The 12,920-nt window shown below is 41.5% G+C and overlaps 1 gene segment (V, D, J or C); it reads right to left on the bottom strand.

The window, feature by feature from the left end:
* Positions 1-12,920, bottom strand: part of LOC121438423 — a 359,365-nt gene that overhangs the window by 178,769 nt on the left and 167,676 nt on the right.

Genomic DNA, 12,920 nt, shown 5'->3' on the forward strand with positions numbered 1-12,920 from the left:
GATTTAAGTTTAAAGTCAACTTTGTTAGAGATTAGTATGGCCACACCTGCCTGTTTCTTAGGTCCATTTGCTTGATAGGCCTTTTCCCAGCCCTTTACTCTGAGTAGGTGCCTGTCTTTGTGGTTGAGGTGTGTTTCTTGTAAACAGCAGAATGTTGGATCCTGTTTTCTTATCCAATCTCTTCGCCTGTGCCTTTTTATAGGTGAGTTGAGTCCATTGACATTAAGTGATATTAATGACCAGTGGTTGTTAACTCCGGTCATTTTTTTTTAGTCGTAGAGTTTGTGTGTTTCCCTTCTTTGTTTTGTGTTGGTGAAGGGTCTCTAGATGTCTGAGTTATTGTGGTCATTGTTGGACTCCTTGGTTAGTGATTTTCCTTCAATTACTTTCTGTAAGGCTGGATTTGTGGCTGCGTATTGTTTAAATTTGTTTTTATCCTGGAAAATTTTATTATCTCCATTTATAGTGAATGAAAGCTTGGCTGGGTATAGTAATCTGGGCTTGCACCCATGGTCTCTCAGTTTCTGCAGTACATCTATCCAGGACCTTCTGGCTTTCATGGTTTCCATGGAGAAGTCAGGTGTAAGTCTGATAGGTTTACCTTTATAAGTAATTTGGCCTTTTTCCTTTGCAGCTCTTAATATTCTTTCCTTATTCTGTATGCTTTGTGTTTTGATAATTATATGGCGAGGGGATTTTTTTTTGGATCCAGCCTATTCGGTGTTCTGTATGCTTCTTGCACCTTCATAGGAAAATCTTTCCTTAGGTTGGGAAAGTTTTCTTCTATAATTTTATTAAATAGATTTTCTGGACCATTGAGCTGCCCTTCTTCTCCTTCTTCTACTCCTATTATTCTTAGGTTTGGTCTTTTTATTGTGTCCCATATTTCTTGAATGTTTTGTGGTGAGAGTTTGTTGGACTTACTGTTTTCTTTGATCAGTGTGTTTATTTTCTCTATGGTATCTTCAGAATCCGAGAGTCTTTCTTCTATCTCTTGTATTCTGCTGGTTATGCTTGTTTCTGTAGTCTCTATTTGTTTACCTAGATTTTCCATGTCCAGATGGCCCTCTGTTTGTGTTTTCTTCTTTGCCTCCATTTCAGTTTTCAGGTCTTGAACTGTTTCCATTATCTGTTTGATTGTTTTTCCTTGGTTTTCTAGGGTATCATTCACTGATTTATTCAATTCTTCAAACTTTCTGTTATATTTCTCATCCATTTCTATAAGGGCGTTTTTTACATGCTGTTTAAGGGTGTCAATCACTTTCATGAAGTCAATCTTTTCTCCTTCCTCTTGATTAAGGGGTTCTTGTCCTCCCGTTGTGAGGTCGCTTGTTTCTGGTAGCTTCATGTTGCTTTTCAGCTTGTTGGGCGAATTCTTGCCTTGACGTCGGCCCATCTCTTCTTCCAAATGCTCCCTATGGATCTTCTTTTACCGGATTAGGTCTCCTTGCCTACCAAACGCTGTCTCTCCCCAATGTTGGCTCTCCCAATGCTGGGTCTCCTGGCGCCGAAAGATCAGGCCTCCATGCTGGTTGGGCAGCTCGCAGACAAAGCGCCTACCCCGCTTGGTGCAGGCAGGCCACAGAAACAAAGGAACTGCTGCCCCCCGGGAGCCCCGGGTACTCGGACTCAGCGCCCAGATAGGCTGGGCTGGGCGATGCCACGCGCCAAAAGAGGGCAGTGGGGGCGAAGTGGGGAGGGCTCTGGACGGAAGCTGGGTGGGCCAGGAAGAAAGAGGCAGCACCCGGGGAGTAGAGGCCCTGCAGAGAGCCCAAGCAGGACAGGGGGCCAAGAAACCCCCGAGCTCCCCGTCCCAGGCTGGCGCCGTGGGCCAGAAACTCACCCCAATGCTGGGTCTCCTGGCGCCGAAAGATCAGGCCTCCGTGCTGGTTGGGCAGCTCACAGACAAAGCGCCTACCCTGCTTGGTGCAGGCAGGCCACAGAAACAAAGGAACTGCTGCCCGCCCGGGAGCCCCGGGTACTCGGACCCAGCGCCCAGATAGGCTGCGCTGGGCGATGCCACGCGCCAAAAGAGGGCAGTGGGGGCGAAGTGGGGAGGGCTCTGGACGGAAGCTGGGTGGGCCAGGAAGAAAGAGGCAGCAGAGAGCCCAAGCAGGACAGGGGGCCAAGAAACCCCCGAGCTCCCCGTCCCAGGCTGGCGCCGTGCGATTTTTTTTTGAGTTGATCTTGTATCCAGTCTCTAGAATCAGAGAGATTTCCATATTACATCACCATGGCCTCAGTCATTGGGCTCTGAACCAGGTTTACAGAACCAGCCAAGAGGTCCCTACTGTGTGGTAGACCTAAAACTAAATCACAAAATTTATTGTTCCTATAAGAGTCAACACACTATCACACGGAGAATATCTTGCCAGGCAAGTTGTCACATGCAGGGTCTACAGATGTGTAGAATCATCTCCAACTTTCCTCATCCAGTAGCTTGCACAGAAGCTTCTAGTACTGTGAAAGCTAGCCAGCACAGATACAACATGACCTTTAAATGTCGTATATCCCAAGTGTATAGTGTGTTTAGAATTGTCCTACAATCTAATTCTCATGTGTAATTAAGGACACTGGCAGCAGCCTTTAATGTTTGACAGGAGCCCCCTTACTTCACAGCTCAGAGGGAACTATCTCACAGTATTGGAACCTTTGTTTAGTCAACTTCATCTTCTGGGAGGAGCACTATCCATGCATGCAGGGCTCCTTCATTTAGTTGTTTTACTTAGGCTTCCAAGGATGCAACTCCATTCATTAGGCTTTGTGGCAAGCCAGGGTCCATGTGTAGAGGTCAGAGCATCATTTTCTGGATCATATTCTTACCTTCCACCATGTGGTTTCACAACATCAAACTCAACAGCATATGGCTGGCACCAAGCACCTTTACATGCTAAATTACTTAACCAGCCCCTCAAATGGTTTTAAACAAATTCAAATGTAGTATTTTTCCCAAAGGATTTTTCCCCTCCATGCTTAGTTTTGGTTAACCCCTTCCCCACCACCACAGTTCTCCCATCCCTGATTAAAACTTTCCACTTGCAAGATTTCCTTATCCCTTCCACAGTGCAATTCCTCTGCCATCCCACTTCCCTCAAGGCCTGTTCTCCTCTATGATCCATTTCAAGCTTTCTGGATTTTACAGGCACTTGAAATTAAAAACATCTATCTGAAAATTCAGAGTTTGGAACCACATATAAGCAAATAATTCAATTAAAAATGGGGTACAAAACTACACAGAATTCTCAGAAGAATTCAAATGGCTGTAAGACATTTAAGGAAAGGTTCAACGTCTTTGACATCAGAGAAATGCAAATCAAAACAACTCTGAGATACTATCTTACACCTGTAAGAATGGCTAAGATCAAACACACTAATGATAGATTATGCTGGAGAGAATGTGGAGTTAGGGGAACATTCCTCCACTGATGGTGGGAATGCAAACTTGTACAACCATTTTGGCAATCAGTATGGTAGTTTATCAGAAAATTGGGAATCAACATACCTCAAGACCCAACAATACTGCTCTTGGGCATTTACCCAAAGGATGCTCAACCATACTATAAGGACATTTGTTCAACTATATTCATAGCAGCATTATTTGTTTATTTCCAAAACCTGGAAAAAATCAGATGCCCCTCAACCAAAGAATAGATAAGGAAAATGTGGTACATTTACACCATGGAGTACTACTCAAAGGTAAAAAATAATGACATCTTGATATTTGCATGCAAATGTATGGAACTAGAAAAAAACCATCCTGAGTGAGGCAACCCAAACTCAGAAAGATAAACATGGTATGAACTCACTCATAAGTGCATACTAGCTGTAAAGCAAGGGAAAATGAGCCTATAGTCCATGATCCCAGAGAAGCTAAGTAACAAGGTGAGCCCTAAGAAAAACATACATATATCTACCTTAAAAAGGGGAAACAGATAAGATCACCTCACAAAATTGGGAGTATGGGGTGGAGGAAGAAAGGGGAATAGAAGGGGAAGAGGAGGGAAGAAGGGAAGCGGGGAGGAGAACTTGAGGTAATAGGATAGTTGTAAAGGAGGAAGGACAGAGATGAGAGCAAGGAAGGAGATATTTTGATTCAGGGAGCCATTATGGGACTAACAAGAAACCTGACACTAGGGAAATTCCCAGGAACCCACAAGATGACCCCAGATAAGACCCTAAGTAATAGAGGAGAGGGTGCCTGGTTTGGCCTTGCTTTGTAGTCAGATTGATGAATATCTTAAATGTCATCATAGAACCTTCACTCAACAACTGATGGAAACAGGTGGAGACCCACAACAGAGCATTGGGCTGAGCTCACAAGGACTAGTTGAAGAGTGTGAGATGTGAGAGTATGAACAAAGAAGTCAAGACCATGATAGGTACATCCACTGAAATAGTTTACTTGACCTAATGGGAGCTCACCAACTCCAGCCAGACAGGGAAGAAACAAGTATAGGACCAAAGTAAACCCTCTGAATGTGGGTGACAGTTGTATAGCTGGAGCAGACTGTGGGGCCACTAGTAGTGGCACCAGGATTTATCCCTGCTGCATGCACTGGCTTTTTGGGAACCCGTTATTTTTGGATGAATACCTTGGTCAGCCTAGATAGAGTAGGAAGAGGGCCTTGGACCTTCCCCAAAGCAATGTTCCTTACCCTCTCTGAGGAGTGGATGGGGTGATGTTTTTGCAGTGTAGGTGGAGGAAATGGGAGGAGGGGAGGTAATGGGAACTGGGATTGGTATGTAAAATGAAATAGGATAGTTTGTTTTCTTTTAAAAAATTAAATTAAAAATAAACAAATGGCAATACATTAAAAGAACAAGGAAGGAATACGGGAAAGTCTGAGGAAAAAAGAAAAGGTGAGATGCTGTAATTATATTCTAATTCAAAATTAAAGGAAACAAAATATTTCAGTGTTGGATACTAAATCAGAAGTGAATAATGACAGCTAAAGTTTAACAGACAAGAAAAAATAGATCTAGAATATTAAGACTAGGAATCCACAAAAGGTGAACTATTTTTTAAAAAATTTTTTTATTTATTAAGGATTTCTGCCTCGTCCCCGCAACGGCTTCCCATTTCCCTCCCCCTACCCCGATCAAGTCCCCCTCCCTCATCTGCTCAAAGAGCAATCAGGGTTCCCTGACCTGTGGGAAACCCAAGGACTGCCCACCTCTATCCAGGTCTCGTAAGGTGAGCATCCAAACTGCCTAGGCTCCCACAAAGCCAGTATGTGCAGTAGGATCAAAAACCCACTGCAATTGTTCTTGAATTCTCAGTATTCCTCATTGTCCGCTATGTTCAGCTAGTCCGGATTTATCCCATGCTTTTTCAGACCTAGGCCAGCTGCCCTTGGTGAGTTCCCAATAGAACATCCCCATTGTCTTAGTGTGTGGGTGCACCCCTCGTGGTCCTGAGTTCCTTGCTCGTGCTCCATCTCCTTCTGCTCCTGATTTGGACCTTGAGATTTCTGTCCGGTGCTCCCGTGTGGGTCTCTGTCTCTGTCTCCTTTCATTGCCTGATGAAGGTTAATATTCATGAGGATGCCTATGTGTTTGTCTTTGGATTCACCTTCTTATTTAGCTTCTCTAGGAACATGAATTATAAGCTCAATGTCCTTTATTTAAGGCTAGAAACCAAATATGAGTGAGTACATCCCATGTTCCTCTTTGTGGGTCTGGCTTACCTCACTCAGGATACTGTTTTCTATTTCCATCCATTTGTATGCAAAATTCAAGAAGTCCTTGTTTTTTACTGCTGAGTAATACTCTAATATGTATAAATTCCATACTTTCTTCATCCATTCTTCCCTTGAAGGGCATCTAGGTTGTTTCCAGGTTCTGGCTATTACAAACAATGCTGCCATGAACATAGTTGAGCATATACTTTTGTTGTATGATAGGGCCTCTCTTGGGTATATTCCCAAGAGTGGTATTGCTGGATCCAGGGGTAGGTTGATCCCGAATTTCCTGAGAAACCGAAACACTGCTTTCCAGAGTGGTTGCACAAGTTTGCATTCCCACCAGCAATGGGTGAGGGTACCCCTTTCTCCACAACCTCTCCAGCAAAGGCTATCATTGGTGTTTTTTATTTTAGCCATTCTGACAGGTGTAAGGTGGTATCTTAAAGTTGTCTTGATTTGCATTTCCCTGATCGCTAAGGAAGTTGAGCATGACCTTAAGTGTCTTTTGGCCATTTGAAGTTCTTCTGTTGAGAATTCTCTGTTCAGCTCAATGCCCCATTTTATAATTGGGTTGATTAGCCTTTTGCGGTCTAGTTTCTTGAGTTCTTTATATATTTTGGAGATCAGACCTTTGTCAGTTGCGGGGTTGGTGAAGATCTTCTCCCAGTCAGTGGGTTGCCTTTTTGTCTTAGTGACAGTGTCCTTTGCTTTACAGAAGCTTCTCAGCCTCAGGAGGTCCCATTTATTCAATGATGCCCTTAGTGTCTGTGCTGCTGGGGTTCTATGTAAGAAGTGGTCTCCTGTGCCCATGTGTTGTAGAGTACTTCCCCCTTTCTCTTCTATCAGGTTCAGTGTGTTCAGACTGATATTGAGGTCTTTAATCCATTTGGACTTGAGTTTTGTGCATGGTGATAGATATTTATCTGTTTTCATTCTTCTACAGATTGACATCCAGTTTTGCCAGCACAATTTGTTGAAGATGCTCTCTTTTTTCCATTGTATACTTTTAGCTCCTTTATCGAAAATCAGGTGTTCATAGGTTTCTGGGTTAATGTCAGGGTCTTCTATTCGATTCCATTGGTCGACTTCTCTGTTTTTAAGCCAATACCAAGCTGTTTTCAATACTGTAGCTCTGTAATAGCGTTTGAAGTCAGGGATGGTAATGCCTCCAGACAATCCTTTATTGTATAAGATTGTTTTGGCTATCCTGGGTTTTTTGTTTTTCCATATAAAGTTGATTATTGTCTTCTCCAGATCTGTGAAGAATTTTGATGGGATTTTGATGGGGATTGCATTGAATCTATAGATTGCTTTTGGTAGAATTGCCATTTTTACTATGTTGATCCTCCCAATCCAAGAGCAAGGGAGATCTTTCCATTTTCTGGTGTCTTCTTCGATTTCTTTCTTCAAAGACTTATAGTTCTTGTCAAGTAGATCTTTCACTTCCTGGTCAGAGTTACCCCAAGATATTTTATGCTATTTGTGGCTATCGTGAAAGGTGATGCTTCTCTGATTTCCCTCTCTGCTTCCTTATCCTTAGTGTATAGGAAGGCAACTGATTTTTTGGAGTTGATCTTGTATCCTGCCACATTACTAAAGGTGCTTATCAGCTGTAGGAGTTCTTTGGTAGAATTTTTGGGGTCGCTTATGTACACTATCATATCATCTGCAAATAACGAAAGCTTAACTTCTTCCTTTCCAATACGAATCTCCTTGATCTCCTTATGTTGTCTTATTGCTATTGCTAGAACTTCAAGCACTATGTTGAAGAGGTATGGAGAGAGTGGACATCCTTGTTGTGTTCCTGATTTTAGTGGGATGGCTTTGAGTTTTTCTCCATTTAATTTAATGTTAGCTGTTGGCTTGCTGTAAATAGCTTTTATTATATTTAGGTAGGACCCTTGTATCCCTATTCTCTCCAAGACCTTTATCATAAAGGGGTGTTGAATTTTGTCGAATGCTTTTTCGGCATCTAATGAAATGATCATATGGTTTTTTCTTTCAGTTTATTTATATGGTGGATTACATTGATAGATTTGCGTATGTTGAACCAGCCCTGCATCTCTGGGATGAAACCTACTTGATCATAATGGATAATTTTTCTAATGTGTTCTTGGATTCGGTTTGCCAGTATTTTATTGAGAATTTTTGCGTCGATGTTCATGAGTGAGATAGGTCTGTAATTCTCTTTCTTGGTTGGATCTTTGTGTGGTTTTGGTATCAGGGTAACTGTAGCTTCATAAAAGGAATTTGGCAATGGCTCTTCTGTTTCTATATTGTGAAATACATTAAGGAGTATAGGTATTAGTTCTTCTTGGAAGTTTTGGTAGAATTCTGCTTTGAAACCATCTGGTCCTGGGCTTTTTTTTTTTTTTCGAAGGGAGTTTTTTGATAACCATTTCTAATTCTTCGCGAGTAACCGGTCTATTTAGATCATTCACTGGTCTTGGTTTAGCTTTGGTATATGGTACTTATTTAAAAAAATATCCATTTCTTTTGTATTTACCAGTTTTGTGGCATACAGGCTTTTGTAGTAAGATCTAATGATTCTCTGAATTTCCTCTGTGTCTGTGGTTATATCCCCCTTTTCATTTCTGATCTTATTTATTTGCGTGTTCTCTCTCTGTCGTTTGATTAGTTTGGATAGGGGTTTGTCGATCTTGTTGATTTTCTCCAAGAACCAGCTTTTTGTTTCATTGATTCTTTGGACTGTTTTCTGTGTTTCTATTTTGTTGATTTCAGCCCTCAGTTTGATTATTTCCAGTCTTCTCCTTCTCCTAGGTGCGTCTGCTTCTTTTTTTTCTAGAGTTTTCAGGTGTGTTGTTAAGTCCCCAATGTATGCATTCTCCGTTTTTTTTAAGTGGGCACTTAGTGCTATGAACTTTCCTCTTAGCACTGCTTTCATTGTGTCCCAAAGGTTTGAGTATGTTGTCCCTTTATTTTCATTAAATTCGAGGAAGACTTTAATTTCTTTCTTGATTTCTTCCTTCACCCAGGTGTGGTTCAGTAGTTGACTGTTCAGTTTCCATGAGTTTGTCGGTATTTTGGGGGCAGCATGGTTGTTGCCTTCTAACTTTAATCCATGATGATCTGATAAGACACAGGAGGACACTGATATTTTTTTGTATCTGTGGAGGTTTCCTTTGTTTCCAAGTATGTGTTCTATTTTTGAGAAGGTTCCATGAGCTGCAGAGAAGAAGGTATATTCTTTCCTATTTGGGTGGAATGTTCTATAGATGTCTGTTAAGTCCATTTGCTTCATTACCTCCAATAATTCTCTTAATTCTCTATTAGGTTTCTGTCTGATTGACCTGTCCCTTGGAGAGAGAGGTGTGTTGAAGTCTCCTACACTATTTCTTTTACATAAGTAGGTGCTTTTATATTGGGGGCGTATATATTCAGGATTGAGACGTCCTCCTAATGAATTGTTCCTGTTTTGAGTATAAAGTGACCATCTCGTTCTCTTCTGATTGATTTTAGTTTGAAGTCAGTTTTGTTAGAAATTAGTATGGCCACACCTGCTTTTTTCTTAGGACCATTTGCTTGAAACACCTTTTCCCAACCCTTTACTCTGAGTAGGTGCCTGTCTTTGTGGTTGAGATGTGTTTCTTGCAAACAGCAGAATGTTGGATCCTGTTTTCGTATCCAATCTTTTAGCCTATGCCTTTTTATAGGTGAATTGAGCCCATTAATATTAAGTGATATTAATGACCAGTGGTTGTTTACTCCGGTTATTCTTTTGCTTTTGGTAGTAGAGATTGTGTGTCTCCCTTCTTTGAGATGTGCTGGTGAAGGGTCATTAGATGCCTGGGTTATTGTAGCCAGTGTTGGCAGTGTTGTATTCCTTGGGTTGCGATTTTCCTTCTATTACTTTCTGTAGGGCTGGATTTGTGGCTACGTTTTGTTTAAATTTGTTCTTATCCTGGAATGTCTTGTTTTCTCCATTGATAATGAACGATAACTTGGCTGAGTATAGTAGTTTGGGTTTGCATCCATGGTCTCTTAGCTTCTGCAGAACCTCTATCCAGGACCTTCTGGCTTTCATAATTTCCATAGAGAATTCAGGTATAAGTCTGATCGGTTTACCTTTATAAGTTACTTGACCTTTTTCCTTTGCAGCTCTTAATATTCTTTCTTTAACCTGTATATTTTGTGTTTTGATTATTATATGGTGAGGAGATGTTTTTCTTTTATCCAGTCTGTTTGGTGTTCTGTATGCTTCTTGAATATTTAAATGAATATCTTTCTTTAAGTTGGGAAAGTTTTCTTCCATAATTTTGTTGAAAATATTTTCTGGGCCTTTGAGCTGTGACTCTTCTCCTTCTTCTATTCCTATTATTCTTAGGATTGGCTTTTTTATTGTGTCCCATAGTTCCTGAATGTTTTTTGTTGAGAATTTGTTGGCTTTGCTGTTTTCTTTGATCTGTTCGTTTATTTTCTCTATGGTGTCCTCAGCATCTGAGATTCTTTCTTCTAGCTCTTGTATTCTATTGATTATGCTTGTTTCTGTAGACTCTGCTCGTTGGCCTAGATTTTCCATATCCAGCTGGTCCTCAGTTTGTATTTTCTTCCTTGCCTTCATTTCAGTTTTCAATTCCTGAACTGTTTCCATTACCTGTTTGATGGTTTTTTCTTGGTTTCCCAGGGTATCATGTACATATTTACTCATTTCTTCAAACTTTTTGTTATACTTCTCATCCATTTCTATAAGGGCCTTTTTTACATGTTGTTTAAGGGACTCTATTGTCTTCATAAAGTCAATTTTTTCCACTTCTTCTGTGTTAGGTTGTTCAAATACTTCCGTTGTAAGATCATTGGGTTCTGGTGTTTTCATGTTGTTTTTCAGATTATTGGCTGAATTCTTGCCTTGGTGCCTCCCCATCTCCTCCTATTGATCCTATCCAATGGGTCTTTTAAAAACCGGATCAGGTTTCCCTGCTGGCCAAGGGCTCTGCTTACAAAATGCCCTCACTCTCTTTTGTGGTTCCTGCTGCAGGCCAAGAACCCTCTCACCCCTCTGAAGGATCTTCAGGACAGGACCAGGCTCCCCGTGTGCCAGTGACCTGGCCAACCAAAGGCCTACCTCTTTGATTCAATTGTAGTAGGGCGATCTGCTCTCCTTATTGCATGCCTGTCCCCGCTGTTTGGGTCTGCCACTGCGCCAGTCCCCAAAGCCTCTTCCTGTATGCGGTGTCGCTCCGCCGCGTCTGGCCGCCGCCGCTCCGCCGCGTCTGGGATGAACTATTTTTTTATTGAAAAAATTTCTACCTCCTCTCCGCCTCCCAGTTCCTCCCCCCCACTCCTCCCCCTCCCCACTCTTTTCCCCATCCCCCCATTTTTCCCCCTCCCTCTCCAGTCCCACAGGGCAAAGGTAAACTATTTTAAGCGGCTAGAATGAGAAATATAAAATGATATATGGTACAAGAAAACTAAGTCATTTGAGGAGTGAAAGAAACTGCAACAACCACCGAGCGTGCTAGAGATGGTGTCATTCATCCAGACTGGCAGTGTGACCACATGTGGTTGGCATAGGGCAAGTGAAGCTACACTACAAGTGGGTGGCACAGCTGGTTCCATGGCTTCCACTTCTCCATCAAGTATGAGACCCGTGTTCCTATCCCCTGCACCCAGGTTAAAGTTTGGTGTCCATGTATATATACCTGCAACTCCAGCACTGTGAGACATAGAGTCAAGGTGGCTGAGTCTGACTGGCTGCCAGAGGAGATCCAGATTCAGTTAGAGTCTATGTCATGGGAATAAGGTGCAGAGTGAGCAAAATGGGCACAAGATGACCCCCTCTATCCTCTTCATGAAATTCACAGGTGTGCATCCAGTATATATGTGGGCATACATTATACCATCCATGTACATACATAATAATAATATTAATTAATTATTTTAAATACACAGTACTAAATATATGAAAATCTCAAAGTAAAATATGTTAAATAGGTACATTCAAAATCACAGTTAGCTTGGCTACCTATAGACTATTGAATTACATCAGAATGCCAGATCTGAGTATATCCTAACCACATAAAATGCCAAATTATATGTGAGAACCAGAGAGTATATTGTACATACCAACAAAACACATGTGGGAGAAAGGATACAAGGCAATTAGAATACACATAAAACTCCTAATTATAATCCAAATGACCCACTTATTATAAAACAAAGCAAAAATCTAATCCTTTCTATCTTAAGTACTATGCCATGACATAACTGGAAAACAGAGAAATTAAAAGAGACAAAAAGAGTGAGAGAAAATTCGTGTTGTTTTCCCTGTTTATAATATGAAGGATTTGTGAGCCAGACATCTCCACAAGTAGACTGACTTGATTGTGAGTTCATCCTTGTCCAACGTTGTCTTCAAGTTGGAGAAATGGGTCAGTGGGGAACATACTCTGGAAAAGCATGAGTTAGAGTCTCTCAAGCCTACAGGAAAACACAGAACAATTGCATGTGCCTGTGGTTTGAAAGCAGAGAAAACCAGGAATTTCTTGGGCAGACAGTGTAGCTGAAAGTACAAGCTTCAAGTTCACCGAGGGAACGACCTTATTTTAAGGCACTGATAGAAAAAGATACCTTGCTTTCACCTCTGGCCTCTGCTTGTGCACATATCTGGATATTTCACACGTGCATACATACACAAACCCACACTAATACATTCACACGTATATACTGTATATGCACATATACACATTCCCATGTACACACCACATATATACACACAACACACACATACACACATTTGCATATACATGCACATGTATCATATACAAATACAACATATTGACATGAACCAGAAAGAACTAGAAAGAAAAGTGGTCAAAAAAGGCAATGTGTCAAATGGTAGGGATGAGGGTGAGGAATAAAAACGATAAAAGCAATAACTGGGAGCTGAAATTCTTGAATAAATTGATGACGTAAGCCTAACAAGTCTGTGAAAAGTACAGCATCCTCTAGTCTATCTGAAGTGGGAAAATTACCACAGCCCTGGCAGCGCCTGTGGTTTCTTTGGTGCCAGTGATGAATGCCTGCAGAAGGTCTCCAAGAAGATTGCCGTGTCTGAAATGGTGAAGGAGGAAGAGGCACCACTGCTGATCACTGATTAGAAGCTGCCCCAAACTTTTCCTGCCACTGTGGAGCTGGAGTTTCCTGCTTAAGAGTGCAGCTGGGCCAGGTTCTTCTTTCAGGTTCTGCTGTCAATGCACCAGCAGCTGTGCTTGGTAA

Source organism: Microtus oregoni, unplaced genomic scaffold (genome assembly GCF_018167655.1).
Source record: "Microtus oregoni isolate MIOR12 unplaced genomic scaffold, Mior012 000056F_ref0000123, whole genome shotgun sequence".
In the NCBI taxonomy this organism is placed as follows: Eukaryota; Metazoa; Chordata; class Mammalia; order Rodentia; family Cricetidae; genus Microtus; species Microtus oregoni.